Source organism: Equus przewalskii, chromosome 14, assembly GCF_037783145.1.
Source record: "Equus przewalskii isolate Varuska chromosome 14, EquPr2, whole genome shotgun sequence".
Classification (NCBI taxonomy): Eukaryota; Metazoa; Chordata; class Mammalia; order Perissodactyla; family Equidae; genus Equus; species Equus przewalskii.
In genome coordinates, this window is record NC_091844.1 from 45515848 (window position 1) to 45537100 (window position 21253).

General features: G+C 38.8%; 1 protein-coding gene across 2 annotated transcripts in view; it reads right to left on the minus strand.

Annotated features, from left to right (window-relative positions):
- The window catches only part of ACYP2 (acylphosphatase 2), a 152325-nt gene that overhangs the window by 100003 nt on the left and 31069 nt on the right, over positions 1-21253 (minus strand). The gene's annotated exons all lie outside the window — the stretch shown is intronic.

Sequence of the window (21253 nt, forward strand, 5' to 3'; positions counted from 1 at the left end):
TAACATGTAATCTCAGGGATGACATTAGGGGTTTGATTTTCTAGTTGGTTCCACATCTAGATAGAGGTTTCAGAAGTGTTCTGACTGTGTGATTTTTCTTGCCCCAAAAATGTCATGAGTGTCTGCAATGAATTTTGCATACAAGATGAAGTCGAAGCACTTAAAAGAACACAGCAGTGGGATTCCACTGGGCTTACAGAAAGTTTGAGCCAACTGCTTTGGGCCACTTGCAAATGAGTGCTTGATTAATAAATGCCTATATGTGTGCCTAAATTTTGCCTGAAATCTTCTTTTATTATTACCTGGTAGCAGTTTTGTGAGAGAGCAGCTAACGATACCTCCTCTTTGATAGCTATTATTACTCACCAAAAAGAACCTATGAATCATGCACATCTAAATTGGCGTAGGTTCAATTTGCAACCTGCATCAAAAGAGAGGATATTATTCTTATCCTTCCAGGACAATCAGTTTATTCAGAATTGATTTACAGGAATATTTTCTCATTCTATTTCTAGGAGTAAATATATCAATTTTTTCATGGAAAAATTCCTCCCTTTCACTCTACTTTATTAATTCATTCATTATAATAAACTTGTAGTGTCAGCCAATCAATGTTCTTCATCAAGTGTCAGCAAACTATAGCCCACAGGCAAAAATCTGGCCTGCCATCTGTTTTTGTACAGCCCACGAGCTAAGAATGGTTTCTACGTATTAAAATGGTTAGGAAAAATGAAAAGAATAATGTTCATGATACATGAAAATTATAGGAAATTTAGATTTCAGTGTCTGTAAATAAGTTTTATTGGAACACAGCTTTGTTCATTTGCTTACACACTGTCTATGGTTGCATTTGTGCCATGACAGCAGAGTTGAGTAGTTGTGACAGAGACTATTTGGCCTATGAACTCTAAAGCATTTGCTATATGGTCCTTTACAGAAAAGAAATTCGCTGAACCCCTTCTCTTGATGACGGGGATATCACTGAACAAGTCAGGATATAGGTTCGATTCTCATGGAGCTTAGACTCTGGAGAAAGATTGAGAATAAACAAATAAACACAAAAATATCCAATGGCAATAAGTGCTGGGGTGAAAGCAAGGGGGATGTGATAGGGAGTCACATCAGGCCTACTTAGATGGAGGCTCCACAAAGTCTTCACTGAGGAAGTGAGATTTGAGTGGAGAACTGAATGACAAGGAGACAGCTGTGTGAAGATGGGGACTCCCCAAGCTTGGAGTATTAGGGGAGTAAAAAGATAGAGCAGGTGCATGGCCAATAGGAGAAGAATGATAGAAAAATATATATACTCCTCATGCCCCTACAGATTGTCAGGGACAACAAGACTCTCCCTGGAACTTCGTGACAGCAGCTGAAGAGTCATTAATAACCACTTGGTTAATGTAAAAGAAACAGCGTCAAAGGACAGACAGGCTGAGAGACTGCACCATTTCCCTTGGTTCACATCCCCAGAAGAGGCAGCAACTAATCTACAAAATTCCCTCTCTCCTCCTACTTTTCATCTCTAAAGTATCTGAGAAAAGATCTGAGTAACTGAATAGAAATCAGTCAAGGTAACATGTAAACCTCGCAATATGCAAGGTCCACAAGCTACAAACTGTAGACATAGGACCTTGAGAGATGACCTCAGTTCAATTTCCCCCACCTCCCCTCCCCTCTCCACTCATCCTCATACTGCTCCTACTCCAAGTGTGGAAGCTAACTTTGTCTCCACGTCCATTCACTGTCATGCGTTCTACATCCCGTTGTGTGGTTGATGATTTAGGGAGACGAAGGAAATTCAACCCAGGCCATCACACCAGTTGCTACAAATGTGTTCACATAAAGGCACGTGATCACACTGTTAAACAACTTCAATTTCAAAAGCTTTGCCCAAAGCACCTGACTTTGTGTTACCCATTGCAAGCATTTATATATATTTTTAATGACTACGGTTAGAGGGAACATGAATTTTTAAAACCAATATTTCAATTAGTGCAGGCAAAGAACTCAGCACCTTTTGAAAGAAAAACAAGCCTCTTAGAAGAGGAGAAAGACATGTAATTAGAAATGTATTAAGGTCTAAAAAGCTGTTTTTAACTTGTTTCCTAAGAAACCAAAAATAGAACTGACAAGTACAACTTCCAAAGAAGCTTAGATCTACTTACTCTATTATTAAATTTTCCAGTTCAAAATTTTTAGAATCACTAATTTAAGGGGTGAAAAAAGCTCTTACAAGAAATAAAATGAAGTTCCCCAATTAATTTTGTTTGTAATTCTTCTACTAGTGAAAACCAGCCTTCGTGAACAAAGAAACTGCCAAGGTTGCTCTCAGCCAGGTTAATAATGTGTTCAGCAACAAACACCACATTGTAATTCTTATATAACCACAAATGAGAACAAGATAGTCTGCTAAATTTGTGCAAATCATAACTTTCTGGCAACTGAATTTATTTAACAAAAAATATGTAGTCATTCAGTCATCAGGAATTAAAACTCTTAGTAGAAAAACAACAGTTAACTCATTCCTCTATAACCTTCCCTTATTCCACTCGATATCTTCAGTATGTGAGGAAATCTGAGACTGAAAACTGAGCTCATGCATTTATTTTTAAAGCCCTTCTAAGTAGTTTTATGAGGTTGAAAGGGTCCATATTTGGAACTGAACTGAGCAGAAGTGAAGGAAGTCCAGCAGGAAACTTTGGGAATATGCAATCAACTCAAAAGCCAGCATGTGCAGCCTCGCATACTCCCACCATTCCCCCCACTGATAGGTTATAGGAAGTGCAGTAAAAGGTTAGCCATGAGAGAGAACCCTCCTCCCATCTTTGACTGCGTAAATACGTTCCATTCCAGGAGACCCAGGGCTTCAGAGAAAAAGGTCAAGAGACCAAGAGTATAAAGCGTATCCTCCTTCCTTTTGCCTAACCAAATCATAGCCTGTCTTTCTCAAGTTCTGTATTCTTTATGAAGCCATATTCATAATCCCTGCCCTCAAGACTTTTCACAGTCTAGCCAGAGATGTGAACATGCTTCCAACCATCTAAAAGATTATGTCTTCTCTGTGATTAAAAAAAAAAGTTTCAATAAAGCATAACAGGATTTGGGTGTAAAAGTTGTCCTATTACCTAGAATTGACAACCAAATATCATTAAGTATCATCAAATTCTAAAAGGAGGAATGAACAATTGGAGCCAGATTCCTCCTTGGGGCTTCTTAGGAGGAGGATGAGCAGCGGCACCCCCACCCCACCCCACCCCAGCTTTAAAAGAATATGAGAAGGGGAGGCAAGTCATAGGCCCCTGCAAGGGCAGCCTCATAAGTGCCGTGTTCTTGGGGAATATAGACTACCTTGCTTAGCAATGAACAAACACTTCTAAGAATATAAAAACCGATTGCTGATTCAGAAGTCAGATATAACTATACTGGGGAAAAGAGGGAAGGAGAGTGTGGTACAAGTAGTATAAGAGAGTTCCATCTTTATCTGTCACACGTAAAGTCAATAAATTCATCTATCATAATAGAAAGTCAATAGAGAATATCTAAAAATAATGATATATAAAATACTTGTTTAAGTATATTATTTTGAAATTGGGAGGAATGCACAAAGAAATCGCTAAAACAATTGTTGAAGAGTGGGATGGGATGGGCTGGAGAGGGGAGGCTGCTGTTTGACTTTTTAGCAGCATTTGAACACATACAGGTATTATTTTCTTAGAAAACAAAATCAACTTATAAAAATAGAAGGCGATGTTTTTCTTTAGGAAAAAAAAACTAATAATTTTTGTGGACCTTTCCTGTGTGCTGTTTGTCAAAAGTGTCTACAGTAACATGAACATAGCTAGTAGATCATAGCTAGTCTAAAACCAAATTCCTACATGTTGAAGATTGTTTCTTGAGGATTCTGATATGGAAACCAAATAAAGGTGAGTATATGCGTACGTAGGTCAGAAATGTCCATAGATTGGAAATTGAAGTGGGTGGGGGGAGGGGAAGGCTCTCATGGGCATGCCCCAAAAGTTACCAAAACAAATAAAAACCAGGCAGATCCAACAAAGTAGAGAAGAATAACATACAGGGACACAAGAACTCAAGAACACAGTGGCCATGTGTTGTTGGCACAAATGGTGCTACACATGTTAATTGGCCCTGAAAGATTCATTGCTGAAATTATAGACTAGAGTTGTCAAGAAAAGGGTAACCTCTGCTAAATAGCTTCCAATGTGGGGAAAAAAGTAAGGGATGAGTGTAATATACTTTAGAAAGAATACCATCTAAAATGATTTTTAGGGACCAATCCCATGGTGTGGTGGTTAAGTTTGGCATGCTGCACTTCAGTGGCCTGGGTTCGCAGGTTCGTCAGCCATGCTGTGGTGGCGACCCACATATAAAGTGGAGGGAGATTGGCACATATGTTAGCTCAGAGCTAATCTTCTTCAACAAAAAAAAATAATAAATAAAAAATAAAATGATTTAGGTAAAAAATATTCTTCTGTAACATTCCTAGTTGGTTCTTGAGGCAGGAAAATCAAGTTTTACAAATCCCAATAATTTTAAAGGAAAAGAAATTGGTGCCCAAAACAAGGCTTTGGCTCTTCTGACCAGTGTTTCACCTTGGTTGCCCATTTTATATGCCGTTTAAATGAGTGCATGCAACACAAATTTTGCCTTTGTCATCCTGAGCTATCGAGAAAATGGCAATACTTAAAATTTTATTTCTAATAGTTATAGACACAGCCAGACTACAATTAATGTAATATCTATAATAATCATCCTCCACATTACTAGTGTCTTATCCATTTTACATTTTCCCAAGAGATACTTTATATTCATTTTCACAGATCCTCCTCTTTATTAAACTCACTGAGTTTCTTAGTTTAATTCAATGATTACCATATATGTATTTTAAAATAACTCAGCACATATATAAATATAATTGACTCTACTACACTTGTCTAAATATTACCCTAGTAATGTCTAAAATTATATTAATAATGCTTCCCTTGGTAATATCCAATTACTTTTTATGGTCCCTAATTCAACATTCATGTTGCTTTCTTCCTTTATTGGACAATTTTATTTCCTTTATTGGATATTGCTTTATTTTTCCTTTATTTATTCCTTTATTCTGATGTAGCAGATTTGACAGTGGTTTTGTCTGGGGCATTTTTTAATGGAGCCAATGGCAAAGTGGACATTTTGACAGAAGAGTTTTGAGAATTCTATATCAAATAGAAACAATTTTTATTACAAATTACAGTAATACTATGGGTGAAGAAATGCAATAGAGTGAGGCTCTGGGATGGCATGGGGCCCAGGAACAGGATGAAGATTTCTTTTTTGCACATTTTATAATAATTTTTTAAAGTTGGCTTGCTATGTAGATCTTATCAAAATATTCCAGACTCAAAACAATTACATCAGAAAAAACTGATAAAAGGCCAGTTAGCCATTACTCTGACTTTCTTTAGGTATCTCCTGTCCAACTCTCTTCCCACTGTATTCTTCATGACAATCTGAAGTATTGTAAATAAAATTATGGACATCACGATATTTTACCCAAATACTGCAGAAAATAAATACATTTTCTTACATAACCATGATGCTACTATCACACCTAACAAATTTAGCACTAATTCCTTAATGTTCTTTAATACCCAGGCCAACAGTCTCCCAAATGTCTTTTACATCTGGTTTGTCCAAATCAGGTAAAAAAAATCAGTCAGGGTCTATATTTATGACAGAACTATAAAAAATATTACAACTGTGAAATCTAGATGTAGGTGTTCATTATGCTATTCCCTCACTTTTCTATACACTTGAAAATTGGTATAATACAATGTCCAAAAGAATTACATCATTCTATCTTTGTAAATATGTCTATGTATGCGAAAGAAGAGGGAAGTTCCTAAATCAAGCTACTGAGCTCTGTCCTGTTCAATGTTGTCATCAATTATTTGGACAATAATATATAAAAGATGTTTATCACATTTCTCAATTGATGAGCTGGGAGGAATAATGAATATGTTAGATAAGTGAATCAAGATCCAAAAATGTTTTGACAAACCAAATAGAATAAGACCTGGTAAAGAAATGAGTAGTGGTACATTGGATGTATTTTTGTGTTCAACAAGAGCTGGAAGCAGAAGGTCACAGGTCAATATACGTAGTAACGAAGAAGGGACCTAAGGAATTACTATCCAGCTTTTGCGATGACTAGAACGAATGGAATTGTCAGAAGCATTAAAAAAAAAATAGGGTCCCTTAAAAAGAGGGGTTGCTGCCTTCCCTGCCTGTGAGCTGCACCTGTCAGCTTTGGCAGATGTGCATTATCATGGGCACTGGGATGGTAAATGTGAAACTAGGAAAGGAGAGGGGGTGGTATAGAAGGTAGTGGTACAAAAGGCAAATTGCTGTAAAATCTTGATTTAAGTTTCCAATGCTATGGAACACAGAGACGATATTACTCATCTTTGTATCCACAGTTCCCAATACTCTGCCAGACATACAGTAGATATTTCACAATGGAATGAATGAATGTTTGCCTACAGGATACAGGCAATAATCAATGCATCAGCTCATGTATCAAAGACTTTACATAGCCCTTTGGATGCTCTAAGGCAATAACGTGGCCACATGGAGTATACACATCTTGATCTCCTTGGCTGGCCAATCAGACAGCATGATGTCAATAACTAAAGCTACATCCAGATAAGAACAATAACAATGAGGCACCACTGGACCAACGGATCAAGTTCTAATTTTTCTGGACAACTGTCTAAACTGGAATATAAAGCTGAAAACTTCTCAGAACAGAGGGTCATATGAGCCTCTTTTGGTGTAGTAAGGCATTGTGTTTTCTGCTACAACTTAGGCTGGGTGGTTCTAACTCAATATCCTTATGTGGGTTCCAAGGATTTTTGGAGAGATAATCCGCAAAATGGCCAGTAATTGTCAATAAAGAGCAACTTGGGTTTCCGGCCAGAAGATTCCTTCATCCAGGGGTCAAGGTGCATTAGCTTTCCCTTGCGGTCGGGGAGGGAAGAAGACTGGTTCAGAGAGCTCTCCTGGTCTTAAGCCTCCTTTCCAGCCTGAGGCACCAGTGATCAGATCTGACACAGCTCTGTGAACCATCTTATCATGGACGGGGCATGGTGATACCTGGCATTGCCTTCAAGCATAGTTTCCTTCTGCCTCAAGTCCTAGAGGACTTTTGTTGTCTCTAAAGTTTAAGAGTGTGTGTGTGTGATGACTTCTCAAGTCCTTCCTAGATCTAAAATTTTAAGACGATTGTTTTGAAAGTACTAACTAACAATGGATTTCCAGCTTTGGAATTTGTGACTAGCAGTATTCCAAACATATTCGCAATTGCAGAAAATAAGGCAGAGGACTGTAAAGGGAGATGCAAAACCAAAAAGATAAATGTGAGTGAAATAAATATATAAATTTCAAACCACTAAAGGCAATATTATTTAACCTGCCTAGTCTATAAAGTGTCTCCAAGACAGCTAGTTGGAAAGTAAAGCTGTTTGCCAGGAGGGGAATCTCAAAAGGACAGACATAGGGTCCCAAATGCCCCTAGTTTCCATTTATATTGATTAATTTATCTTAACTTCTCTTTAATCCATTTATATTTTCAGTTTATATTATCCCTTTGCCAAATCTCTTTTTTATTATATTTTCTGCAGTCTTCACGAGTGCCTACTGCCAATGCCACCCATTGCAAAGGCCTTCCAACAAGTGTTTCTGCCTCCGGTCTTTGTCATTTCAATTAACCCTGAACATTCTATTAATGACTCTCCCTAAATCATCATTATGATTGGGTCCTTAGCCCCCCAGCTCAAAGCCTTCTTCAACAGCTCCTTGAATTCCTTGGTACACAAGGAATTAAGTCAAAACAAAAGCCTGGCAGTTAAATCCTTACCAATCTCGCTGTGGCTCATTTTCATAATCCCTCCTACACGAGAAGTCTCAACGCTACACAGTCCGAACTATTCCCCTGTTCCCACGTGCTCTGTGGTCCACTTCTGGCAGCTGCACCTTGGCCTACGCCACCATGTCTTTTATGGAGCCCCCTCCTTCACTCTCCTCTGAATATCCAAATTCTCTCCACCCCTAAAACCCAAGCCAGGCTCCATGGTTTTAACTTCTTCAGCCAATAGCTATCCTGTGGTCTTTTGAGGTTCCACCACACTTCTTTACCATTTGACAGAATACTCCCTATACTGGTAATTAACTTTCACAGGCATAGGTTTTACCGCCTCAGGTAGATTGCAGTCTCCTCAAGGTCAAGGGCTTTATTCTATTTTTTTTTTTTTTAATTTCCCAAAGTCTCTAGAACAGCGTATCACGTGGCAGATGCTCAACAAATATGGAACACTCAATGAATGATTCCAAACATATGTGAACCACTGCTTTTTGTCTGTAATTATTTTGTCTGAAAACACCATCAAACTTCAGGATTTTCCCTCTAGCTTCATCATGCCATGAATGTTAGTTTCTCAATTAAAAAAAATAATGCAATCCTCAAGTGTGCCCGCTGCTGATCAATAGAGGGTCTCAGAGACAGAACCTGGTAAACAATACCCTCCTGTAGCATTTAATAAGGGTGAGTCACTTTAAACTAGACAAGAAAGCATTACATCTCAAAAATTGTCTCCTCCCACTGTGACTGAAAAGGAAACACTCATTGACTTTAGACATAGTAAACCAAAAGCACATACTCATAAATCAGAGGTAATTCTCATATATGGGCATGACTAGTCTCAACATGTTATTTGGCTGGTCAATATCATCCCTACTCAAAATGTGATCCATGGACAAGCAAATCCACATTGCTTGTTAGCTTGTTAGAAATCTAGGGGTCGGCCTGGTGGCGCAGTGGTTAAGTGTGCACGTTCTGATTTGGCGGCCTGGGGTTCGATGGTTCGGATCCCTGGTGCGGACACAGCACTTCTTGGCAAGCCATGCTGTGGCAGGCGTCCCACATATAAAGTAGAGGAAGATGGGCACAGATGTTAGCTCAGGGCCAGTCTTCCTCAGCAAAAAGAGGGGGATTGGCGGCAGATGGTAGCTCAGGGCTAATTTTCTTCAAAAAAAAAAAAAAAAGTAAAGTATTGGGCTCCACCTCAAACTTACTGAATGAGGATTCTGCCCTTTAACAAAATCCCTAAGTGACCTAAAACGCACTGGACAACCTCAAAATGGGCATAGCTGATTGCACAGGAGTTTTTTTAATGTAGGTGCCAGTGAGTATAGGATTTTTACCCTTTCAAAATAGCCTACACTTAAAAATAGTTCAACACTTGCTGGCCCCCATTCCCAGGGTTTCTGATTCAATAGGTCTGGGGTGGGACCTGAGAATGTGCATTTCTGACAAACTTCCAGGTGATGCCAATGGTGATGCTGCTGGTCCAGGAACCACAACCACTGGCTTATACCATTACACATGCTGCATATTCTGGGAATTTTGTTCAAGCGCACACCCAGCAGAAAGGAGAACACTGAGCTAGTAAAGAGGGAAGACAAAAAGAACTGGCATGAAAATGTTTCATTTGTGTTACAGGAAGATAGCTGTTAACACTCTTTTGTACACGATGGGATAAAAATAGCTGAAGAAATTACTATAGCAACAGCTATGTTATCCTCAAGGTCTTTCTCTACTTACATTCTTCACAAAAGGAAACCCATCTTACAGAAATTCTATTTCCACATTGAGACTCAGCAGAAACAAAAACCATGGGAAACACATCCCATTCATTAGACACTACGAGATAACAACACAGATTTAAGATGGATTTGAAAAGACTCTCTGAAGCCTAGATCTGGATTATTTGGTCAAGCATTGCAACAAAAATAAGAGTTTTTATCTATATGGCTCTATAACAAGAAGAAAAGGAGAGATGAGAAATGTTGAGAATACTTATTATAAATTTTTAAATTTTTAAAAAATCCCGAAAAGCTCCTTTTTTAAAATAAAGACTCTCAAAATTATAAATAAAATATATATATAAACCAAAGAGCTCCACCTAGAGTTTGAAAAAAGGGTTCTACACACACACATAAATACAAATAACAAAGCACTATTTACCCATACCTTACCTATACTCCTGTTGATGTTGAAAATACATATTTTTACAAAATCTTCATAAAAAGGATAACTTTCTAAAGTGCGAAATACCGTAAATTAAAGGAGAGCTGTTTTCATAATGCTGTTTGTAACCTATTTTGCTTCTAAAAATTTGGCAATTATATTTGTCACTGAAGGATTTAGAAACCATTATTTTAATTACTAAAATTATTAAAAAGTTGGGATAATGTTTAAAGCATCTTGGAGAAAAGAGGTTAAAAACTGATTCTTTCCTGAACTTGCTGTAAGACCTTGAGCAACTCATCTTCCAGCCCTGAGTTTTCTCATCAATAGGGGCTGGACAAGATCAGTGGTTCTCAGCCCTGGCTGCACAGTGGGACCACAAGGAGTGACAGAAATAAAGGGATGCCTGGATGCCATCCCCCAGAGGTTCTGATTTACTTGTTCCGCTGTGGGCCCCAACCTAGTTGCCATGAAAAAGCTCCCCTAGTGAGTCTAATATGCAGATTGGCTGCCTCGGATCAGATGATCTCCAAGCTCGCTTCCACCCTCATGTCCATTGCTCTAGTTAGCGGTTCTCAAGCTTTAAGTACTTCAGAGTCACCTGGAAGGCTTGTTAAAACAGATTGCAGGACCCATCGCCAGGGCTTCAGATTCAGTTGGGGCTCAAGAATTTGCATTTCCAACAAGTCACCAGATAATGCTGATGTTACTGGTCCAGGGTCAGACTTTGAGAATCACTGTTCTAGATGATGACCTCAAAATGACAGTTTCCAAATTCCCCAAATTATTCGTACTCTACTTTATCAGGCCACAGTATGATATTGTTAATTAGCCTCCCTGATTCTAATCTCTCTTCCTCCAGTTCTTAGCCCATACTACCAACACAGTTAATATCCTAACCCACAAATCCTGTGTCACTCCCTGGCCTGAAACTTTTCAACGACTCCCCAGTGCTGACAGAATAAAGGACAAACTAACATAACGTGCAAGGCTTTCAAATTTGACCCCAAACTACCTTTCCAGCCTCAATTTCCAATAGCCCCTGTCATTTGCCTATGCTCCAGTCACTTGTCCCCAAACACATAACAGAGGCTCTTTCAGCTCAGTGCCTTTGTACCTGATATTGTCTTCTCCTGGAACGTCCTTATCCTGCCTTCTCTTTCTGACATACATTCACCATTCATTCTGTTTGTCAGGTTCAGTGCTAGGCTTTGGGACTTCAAGGAAGAACAGGACAGACAATCCCCTCCCTTAAGGTGTCTTCAGAGGTGTGGTAGACATTGTTGAGCAATGCACTCAACGTCAGTCTTAATTATCCCCTTCTCCTTCACTTTATTGTATATATTTTTCATTTTCTGTATATAGTCATGTACTGCATAATGATGTCTTGATCAACAATGGATCACATATGTGACAGTGATCCCATGAGATTAGTACCATATAACCTAGGTGTGTAGTAGGCTATGCCAACTAGGTTTGCCTAAGTATACTCTATGATGATTGCACAAGAATGAAATCGCCTACAATGCATTTCTCAGAACATATCCCCCTTGTTAAGTGATATATGATTGTATTATTATTATCATGGGTTTTTTTTTAAAGAATGGCACCTGAGCTAACATCTGTTGCCAGTCTTTTTTTTTTCCTCTTTCTCCCCAAAGCCCCCCAAAACATGGTTGTATATTCTAGTCATAGGTCCTTCTAGTTGTGGCATGTGGAACGCTGCCTCAGCATGGCCTAATGAGCAGTGCCATGTCTGCATCCAGGATGCGAACCAGAGAAACCCTGGGCCTGAAGCGGAGAGCAGGAACTTAACCACTCAGCCATGGCCACGGGCCGGACCCATATTATGATGTTTTGATATCTTAAAGAATCTTTCTGGGTGGGGAGAGACTGCCCCTCCTGGGGGCTAGCCAATTCTTAAAGACAGCAAAGAGCTCAGCCCTGAGCCTGCCTTTAATATGCAAACTAACCAATCCAGAGCCCTACTTCCTCGATGGGGCCAGACGGTGCATCCCAGGAGGCAATATACCACTCCCTTAAACATCCCTGGGTCAGATAGCAGGCAACAAGGGAGCACCCCTTAAGCCCAAAGCCCTCCAGAATTATTCAAACTAGCCAGTCCTAAACTGTTCACTCTGCCCTGCCTCGCCTTTCCCATGAGCACTCCAACAAAGGCTCTGGCCTAAACCCTGCCCTCCCTCCCTCCTAACCACCCTGATGTTTTCCCCTGTGACTCTGCGTGGCATCACTGTGCCCTAAACTCGTTTTTCCTGAGCCTCTCTATCTCTTCTTGTGACTGCACCTGACTGACCATCTCATAAATGAACACAAAACACTCACCTTCCTTACCAGTGGCTGGAAAAGCTGATTACAGCTAGAGACGGCCCATGGCACATACATGGAGGTGTGCTGGAGGTTTCTGGGAAAGTTTGCTTTCCAGATAAGAGGAAAAAGACCTGCAGCCATTCCTTCCTCCGGCCTTGAGTACAGGCATGATGCTGGAAGCCAGGGTAGTCATTTTACAACATGAGGGAAAGGACAAGAGAATCCTACAGACTAACATCCTGAGGTTGATGATCAGCTGACCAAGCACAATGTCCACTGATCTCCGGCCCCTTTATGTCTGAGAAGACTAAAGCCCGGTTTGATTGAGCCACTTGCTTTATACTATTACTTATAGCATCTCTTGGGATGGAGTTAGGGGTATTAAGCAAATAATTCTTCATTACAGCTGTGCTAAGTGATGTGAAGAAGCAGAGCACGTGGTGAGAGGGTGTAGCAGGGTGAGTGGGGAACTGAAAGAGTGGGGGATAATCAGCGAGGCTTGGAGATGACAGGCACCCCTTCCAGGCAGAGGGAGGAGCTAAGGGAGGAAGAGCATGTTGTAGCAGAGGGACTGAAAGGCCCTGAAAGAGAGGGAAAGCGGCAGAAGAGGCCCGAAAGAGGCCCTGCTCCCCAGGGCAGGAGGGAGCACCCTTCCACCATGCACCCCCAGCGCTCCATCCCAGCTTCCATCCTGTACTTTCCATCCAGCGCTGAATTCACCTGTTTACTTCTTTCCTCCAGTTAGACTGTGTGGACTTTTCACAATACCTTTAATCATCTTTTTACCCCTGCGCCTAGCAGAGGGACATGGAAAGATACATACTAAATACTTGCTGAATGAAAAAATTATCAAGATAGAATACTTTAACCAGTAAAAATTATCCCCAAAGTCATAATCCAGTAAGAGGGCTGATTTATGACTACTTTTGACCTCCAGTTCTGCAACTGGTTCCTGCCACCCACCCAGGTATGCCATCTTTACCTGATTGAATGAGGTTCCCATTCCAATAAAACCTTATTAGGGTTAAAATACTAGCTAACCTTTGATGAGCCTGTCAGCTCTACAATTTCCTGATTTGAATACTTTTTAAAATCACAAGGAGCTTGACTTTAGCACCCAAGCAAAAGAGAGAGAGAGAGAGAGAAAGAGAAATAGAAAGTTCTATTATGCATCAAAATATTATGTAATTGTAAAAAAAAAAACAACTATCATATGTATTAGTTTTTAAACAGCAGATCTGGGGTGATTTTACTTAATTTTCATTTCTTAATTTTTTATAATTGGCTTGATTCACTTAAATTTCCTAAATCCCTACAATTGTTTACTTACAAAAGTACATAGGAGAGGGGTTGGCCCAGTGGCGCAGCAGTTAAGTGTGCACGCTCCGCTTCAGTGGCAGCCTGGGGTTCACCAGTTCTGATCCTGGGTGCGGACCTGGCACCACTTGGCAAGCCATGCTGTGGTAGACGTCCCACATATGAAGTAGAGGAAGATGGGCATGGATGTTAGATCAGGGCCAGTCTTCCTCAGCAAAAAGAGGAGGATTGGCAATAGTTAGCTGAGGGCTAATCTTCCTCAAAAAAAAAAAAAACAGTACATAGGAGAACAAAACTTCCTCATCCAGGAGTCCTCAGCTTATTCGGTATTTATTTGAAAAATACTTCATAATTTTTATAATTAAAAGTGAATCACCAAGTTTAAATTTAAAATGCACACAGCCTTTGACTCATGTGCAAGAATCAACACTTCAAAAATATTAGGAAAAGCACACAATTACTGTGAACGTTGTGACAGGGGAGGGCAGCAGGGAGCAGTATTTTATGGGTTAGAATTGCTGGCACACAGCAGTAATAAAGAGTAGACCAATTTTAGCTGGTTTTCTTGTTGTTTGCAGGTTCCTGCACACATGCACCCTTATTGCCTGCACTGGGCAGATGCTCCCACCACCCAGACTCAAAGCACTGGCAGACTCCTCTTCACCACGCAGCTATCAGCTCAGATGTCACCTCCCTGGAAAGCCCTTCCCTGACCATCCTGTCTAAAGCAGGAAAACCACCACTCCCTTTACAGAACTTACCTATCTGAAATATCCAGTTTATTTATTGTTTGTTGTGGGTCTCCCCACACGAGAAACTGAAGCTTATCTCGGCTCTTTGCTGAATACCAGCACCTGGAACTATGCCTGGCACGCATAATAGGTATCAAATAAATAATTGTGGAATAAATGAAAAAGATACACACACACACACACACAAAGGATGCTCATTGAAACAAGATTCATAATAGCAAAGAACTGTAACAACCTGAATATCCAGTAATAGAATGAATGATTAAATAAACTATGGTTTATCCATACAATGGAATACTCAGCAGTGATTTAAAATAACATTTAGTACCACGAAAAGATATCTACAACATGGGGCCGGCCCGGTAGCAGAGTGGTTCAGTTCACGTGCTCTCCTTCAGTGGCCCATGGTTCGGCAGTTCAGATCCTGGGCGTGGGCCTACACACTGCTCATCAAGCCACGCTGTGGCGGCATCCCACATACAAGAACTAGAAGGGCTTACAACTATATACTGAGGCTTTGGGGAGAAGAAAGAAAAAGAGGAAGATTGGGAACAGACGTTAGCTCAGGGCCAATCTTCCATCTTCCTCACCAAAAAAAGCATACCTAAAAAAAAAAAGAGTGGGATTTATCTCTGTTTGATTTAAAAAAGAAAAAAAAGATATCCACAGTATACAGGACTGTGAAATTTTTTAAAGTTGCAGAACAATATGTGTAGCATGATCTTATCTTTGTAAATAATAAAGAGAGAAATGTAACTATATGGGTATTTATAGTTTTTTTTAAAAAATAACAAGTTATACTTTAAGCATTTTTAACATATATACATGTTTTTACACAGATAGGAAAAAATATGTAGGACTATGGTATTAGGAGGACAGGCAGGGCTTCTATCTTTTACTCTATATACTTCTATATGATTTGAATTTTTAGAACAATCATGTAAAACTTTTGCAAATTAAAAAAAGTTACCACTTTAGTGGGTAGACTGAAACAGATTTCAAGCTTTTGGAAAATTGAGATATCTCTTTAAAAAATATTTTATGCTCACATTTTTATATGTAGGTTAACTTTAAAATTTATAAAAGTAAATACTAAAAAGTATATTTTGTTTACAGTATCAATTTTTTCAAAAGTAATTAGTCTCATAACTGCCAAAACTTGAAAACAGCCAAATGTCTTTCAATAGGTGAACTGACTAACTGCAGTACATTGATACAGTAGAATATTATTCAGCAATAAAAAGAAATAAGACAAATCTATAGAATGTACGACACCAAGAGTGAACCCTAAGGTAAATTACAGCCTTTGGGTGATTATAATGTGTCAATACAGGTTCATCCTTGGTAAAAACTGTACCATTCTGATGAGTGATGTTGGTAACAGGGGAGGTTCTGCATAGGTAGGGGCAGGAGGTATATGGGAAATCTAAACCTTCTTCTGAATTTTACTGTAAACCTAAAACTGCTCTAACAAAGCAAAGTCTTAAAAATATGTTTAAAAAAATGTTCCTGTAACTTTTTAAAACTCGGCTATACAATTATCATTTAACTGAAATCTGTTTTCTAAAATAAATTCCCAACCCACCACACACACATACAAAAAGAAACCAAATATCAAGTCATCAAAAGGCATAGAGAAATCTTAAAGGCATATTTCTAAGTGAAAGAAGCCCATACGAAAGGCTACATACTGTGTGATTCCAACTATATGACATTGTGGAAAAGGCAAGACTATGGAGACAGTAAAAACATCAGTGGTTGCCGGGAGTTCGCAGAGAAGGAGGCAGGGATGAACAGGTGGAGCACAGGAGATTTTTAGGGCAATGGAACTACTCTGCGTGATACTGCTGGTGGATACACGTCATTATACATTTGTCAAAACCCACAGAATATACAACACAAAGAATGAACCCTAATGTGAACTATGGGCTTTAGTTAATAATAGTGCATCATTATTGGTTCATCAATTGTAACAAATGTACCACACTAATGCAAGATTTTAATAATAGAGAAAATGGGTGGGAAGCAGGGGATATATGGGAACTCTTTGTACTCTGGACTGAATTTTTCTATAAACCTAAAACTGCTCTAAAAAATAAAGTCTATTAAATTTTTAAAAATTAACTAGTGCTGCTTTATGCATTTCTTTTATTAAATATGATTATCTTACTAAATTCACATATTTAAAATATAAACTTTAAAGCAATAACCATGCACTTAAGTAATTTTAATAAAGATGTTATGTTCCCAAGGAAAATAAATGACTGTTAGCACTTAGTGTTGGAGGTCTAAAACTTGATGTTAGAACTCCAACTCTACTGTAGATATTTTTCATATTGCTAGTTTCCCATTAGAATAACTTATATCAATTAGGTTATACTAAACTTTTTCTTCAAAATTACAACTTCTCAATGAATTTTCATTCTCCTGAAAAATGTCTAAGTCTTGTATATTTCAGTAGAACATCCAACAGAAAACACATATATACACACAAATAGAACATCCAATGAAACCTTCTTAATAACCCCATCTATTCAAGTAAGAAGGACCTTGATGAATAAGGTATAAAAACATTAGCAAAGTGCTTTGAGATTCTCAGACCAAAAAGTTAGGAAAAACTAGCAACTCTGGTTACATAGAAATTCATGCCACTAACGGTCTGCCAGAGAAAAGTTACTTTTGAAAATATTAAATAACTTGGAATCTGGCACTACTAATTGTTCACAAAATCCATTGCTTCATTCCAATCCACTACTGTAACAGCTAGAAATTCAAAATAAAGGCATTTCATAAAGCAGAATGCTATTAAAATGTCACATTTCATACAAATGCTAAATATCTGTGGAAGAAATAAATACAACTATATTGGTGAATATGTCTATTCTACTTCTAACTCTTAAACTGTGAGCACATTTTAAGTACCTATTGTCAACTCTGTATAGACCACAGGGTCTTAGTTGGACAGGACCTTAGAGGTCACCTCTTACCGTCCAATAAGTTAGATCTTCTACGACCCTCAACTGTCTGATATGTACCCCAGGAGTCAGAAAACTTTTTCTGTATGGGGCCAGATAGTACATATTTTAGGCTTTGTGGCCATCTAGTCTCTGTTGCAACTACTCAACTCTGCCATTGTAGTACAAAAGCAACAACAGACAAAACACGAATGAATGGGCATGGCTGTGCTCCAATAAACCTTTATTTACAAAACAGGCAGTAGGCCAGATCTGGCCTGAAGGCCTTAGGGTGCCAACCCTTGATATAGATTACTCTTAGTTATTAATAAAATCCCATTATATACATTAGATGTCTTTATAGGAAAATTCTTTGTCAGAGCGAACTGAAAAAAGCAAATTCACCCATTGCTATAACCAATATTATTGCTTCTGGAACAATGGAGGACATCTATCCTTTCCCGTGTAATAGCCCTTCAAACTCTTGAAATAAACTATCGTGATTCCCTCAAGAATTCTTTTCTCTAGTCTAAATATCCCCAATGCCTTCAAGCATCCCTTGTATTATGACATAGTTTTCCAGACCACGTAACCATTTGATCATCCTCTTGTATACACATGCAAGTCCATTAACAATCCTTTGAAGTGCAGAGTACAGATACATGACATATGGTTTTAAAAATATGTAGCAATCAAGATGCAATTTTAATTTTAGAAATTGGCTCACTGTCTTCAAATACAAATGTTTTTAGTTTTGGGGGTTTTTTTTAAAACAAAATTACCATTTAGTCTTTAAGAAAAATCTATTTTGTGTAGATTTGGTCAAAGGTTTATGCCCCGTGTCATAACTCTATACATTAATTTAAAATGATTACCAAGAAAATAGAAAACACTTTTTAATTTTGAAAAAAAAAAGTAGGTTTAATAAAACAATAGATTCCAACTGGTTTCTATACATCAAAAAATGTTGGCAGAACTTACCTCTACAATTGGAATCATATAGTGCAATTTGCAAAAGAAAGCCATCAGTCATTCTTTTTGAGAAAATGAAAGACAGAAGGGGAAGAAAACACACACACACATCTGCAGCATGTCCCTGGATCCTGCTGGCTCCTTAGCAAGAACAGAGCAGGGCTGCCACAATCACCGCCAGGCCACCTCTAAATGATGGTCCCTGGTGCATTCCACATTTCAATAACTTGCGAAGAAACCACACCCATGTTTTTAAAGACAGTATAACTCTGGTTTCCATGGCTTACTGTCATAACACTCTTTAAAAAAAAGGTTTTTTCCAATAACTAGAAGAAAATAAGGCAATATTCATACAGCTACAAATGCACCACATTTAGCCCAAATTTACAACTTACTTCTGTAACTGTTTAATTTTTTGATAATTCAGTACCTTAAACAATATTTTGCTAGAGAGTAAATGCTAGAGGAATAAATTCATTCTTTAAAATCTAAATATTTTTATTTGTAATGACATCACAATTTATAATGTTTGTTAAGCTTAATTTACATTCTCTGGGTCTGCTTCCTGCTTGCTTGTCATCACACAAATTCTCTCTGAATAATCCCATCCATGTACGTGGCTTCAAACACTATCTACACACTGATGACAACCAAATTCATTTCTCTAGAGCAGTTTCTCCGCAGCGAAAACCCATATATCTCAGAGCCTAGTGGCATTTCTGCCTGGGCCATCCAGCTGCCACTGAAACAACATGCGCAAAGACGAAGCACCATGGGTCACATAATGAGAGCAAATATTTACTGATTATTTATTATGTGCCCAGCATTGTGCTAAGTGCTTTATGTGGATTTTCTCACTTAATCTTTGCAATGCAATTAAACATGGAATGTTTATCTACTTTTACCTAGCCTCTTATTAAAATGATAGCATCAAAATATGAAAGATGTAACAGACATTGTTCATTGCCCACCTAGTACCCATTCCCCTCCCTTTCTTCCTGGCCAAGAGAACATCAATTTTGTTCAGGGCATGAATATGCCAAAGCAGTTTCCCAGTCTTCTTTGTAGCAAAGAAAAACCATATGACCCTATACAAGCCAATGAAACACATGTAGATGTCTGTTTTGGGAAGTTCAGAAAAAGCAACACAATCCTTATCCTTTCCTACCTTCTTCCTGTCTTAATGATGGATATTATACGCAGCTACACTTTTCCTTTTCTGATCATGAGGGAAAGGCTGAGAGAATCACAGAGACATTGGCCCTGATATCACTGAGCTACTGAACCAAGGCCAATAACTATCTCTCTCCAGACTTCTTGTTACTGAGAAAAATGAACCCCTATTTATTTTATCAACTTTAAGTCTGGTTTCCTATTAGCTTGCAGCTGATATTATTCCTAGCTGAAACAAAACTATAAACCTGAACAAGAGATTTCAACAAATTAGAAGAGACGCAGATGGAGGAGCAACCACACAGAAAACAAACGATGCTACAGCCCAAGTGCCTGCAGAAGCAAAAACAATGAGAAACAGGTCAGCTCACCTTGCGGAACCCACAGAAGACTCAGGGTTTGGAGGCACCCGGGACTGCAGAAGACAAGACCTACAGATTTCACATTTGGAGGTTCCCCAACAAAAAGGCCAGCTTTCCACCAGTCACCACCATTCCTCAAGCCAACAAGTCTATAATTACATGTTGGAAAATTCCCTTAAAAGTCTGTTTATTCTTGGCTGTCTGTTCATATTTATGAGTAAGCTACTGAAAATATGATTGTAAGGAAAGCCTGTGGTATGAAAGAGCAAAGCAAAACAAACAGAAACAAAAAAAGAAGGGCAAGGAGGTGTGAAAGAAAAGCGGCTTAGAAGAAACAGAAACAACGCAAAAAGCAGAAGAAAACAAAAAGAAAAACAATATCCTCAGAAAGACATGAAAAAAACAAGAACAAGGTGCTACAAAGTAGAAACAATTAAAAGGTAGTGGCAGAAAAAAATTTAAAAAATAAAAGGAAGGCTGGAAGACAAATTTGAGACAATTTCCCAGATAAAGTTTAGAAACTAGGCAAGAAAAGTTGGAAATTAGAGGATCAGGTCCACATAGAGGTTTCGAAAGAGGAGAACCAAGAGGAGAGAGGGAAAGAAATTGTCAAAGAAAGAATTCTCCTCCTCCAAGAGACCAGCATTTAAAAAGAAATTAAAACATGCACGAAGGCAGATAATTCTGAAAATGCAGACAAACAGGGATAAATTGAACATCTAAAAAGCTTTCTGAGAGGAATAAACAATCCTTTGTATGAGAATGACATCAAGTCTCTCAAGGGCAACACAAGAAGTCATGGAACTATGCCTTTAAAATTCTGAGTGGGAGGGGCCAGCCTGGTGGCTAGTGGTTAAGTTCGCAGGCTCCACTTCAGGGGCCTGAGGTTCGCCAGTTCGGATCCTGGGTGTAGACCTACACACCACTCATCAAGCCATGCTGTGGCAGACGTCCCACATATAAAGTAGAGGAAGATGGGCATGGATGTTAGCTCACAGCCAACCTTCCTCAGCAAAAAGAGGAGGATTGGCAGCAGATGTTAGCTCAGGGCTAATCTTCCTCAAAAAAAAAAAAAATCCTGAGTGGGAGATGATTTTTGGTGTCGAATTTTATAACTCAAACAATCAATCAAGTCTGAGGGCAAATGAAGGCAGGCAAGGATACAAACTGTCTCTCTCGTACCTTTCCTTGGGAAGCTTATGGAAAATTTTGTTTCAACAAAGCAAGGGAATAAATCAAGGAAATGAAAACATGTGATTGAGGAAAGAGGAACTGCTCCAGGAAAAGGAGCAAACAGAAGCACTG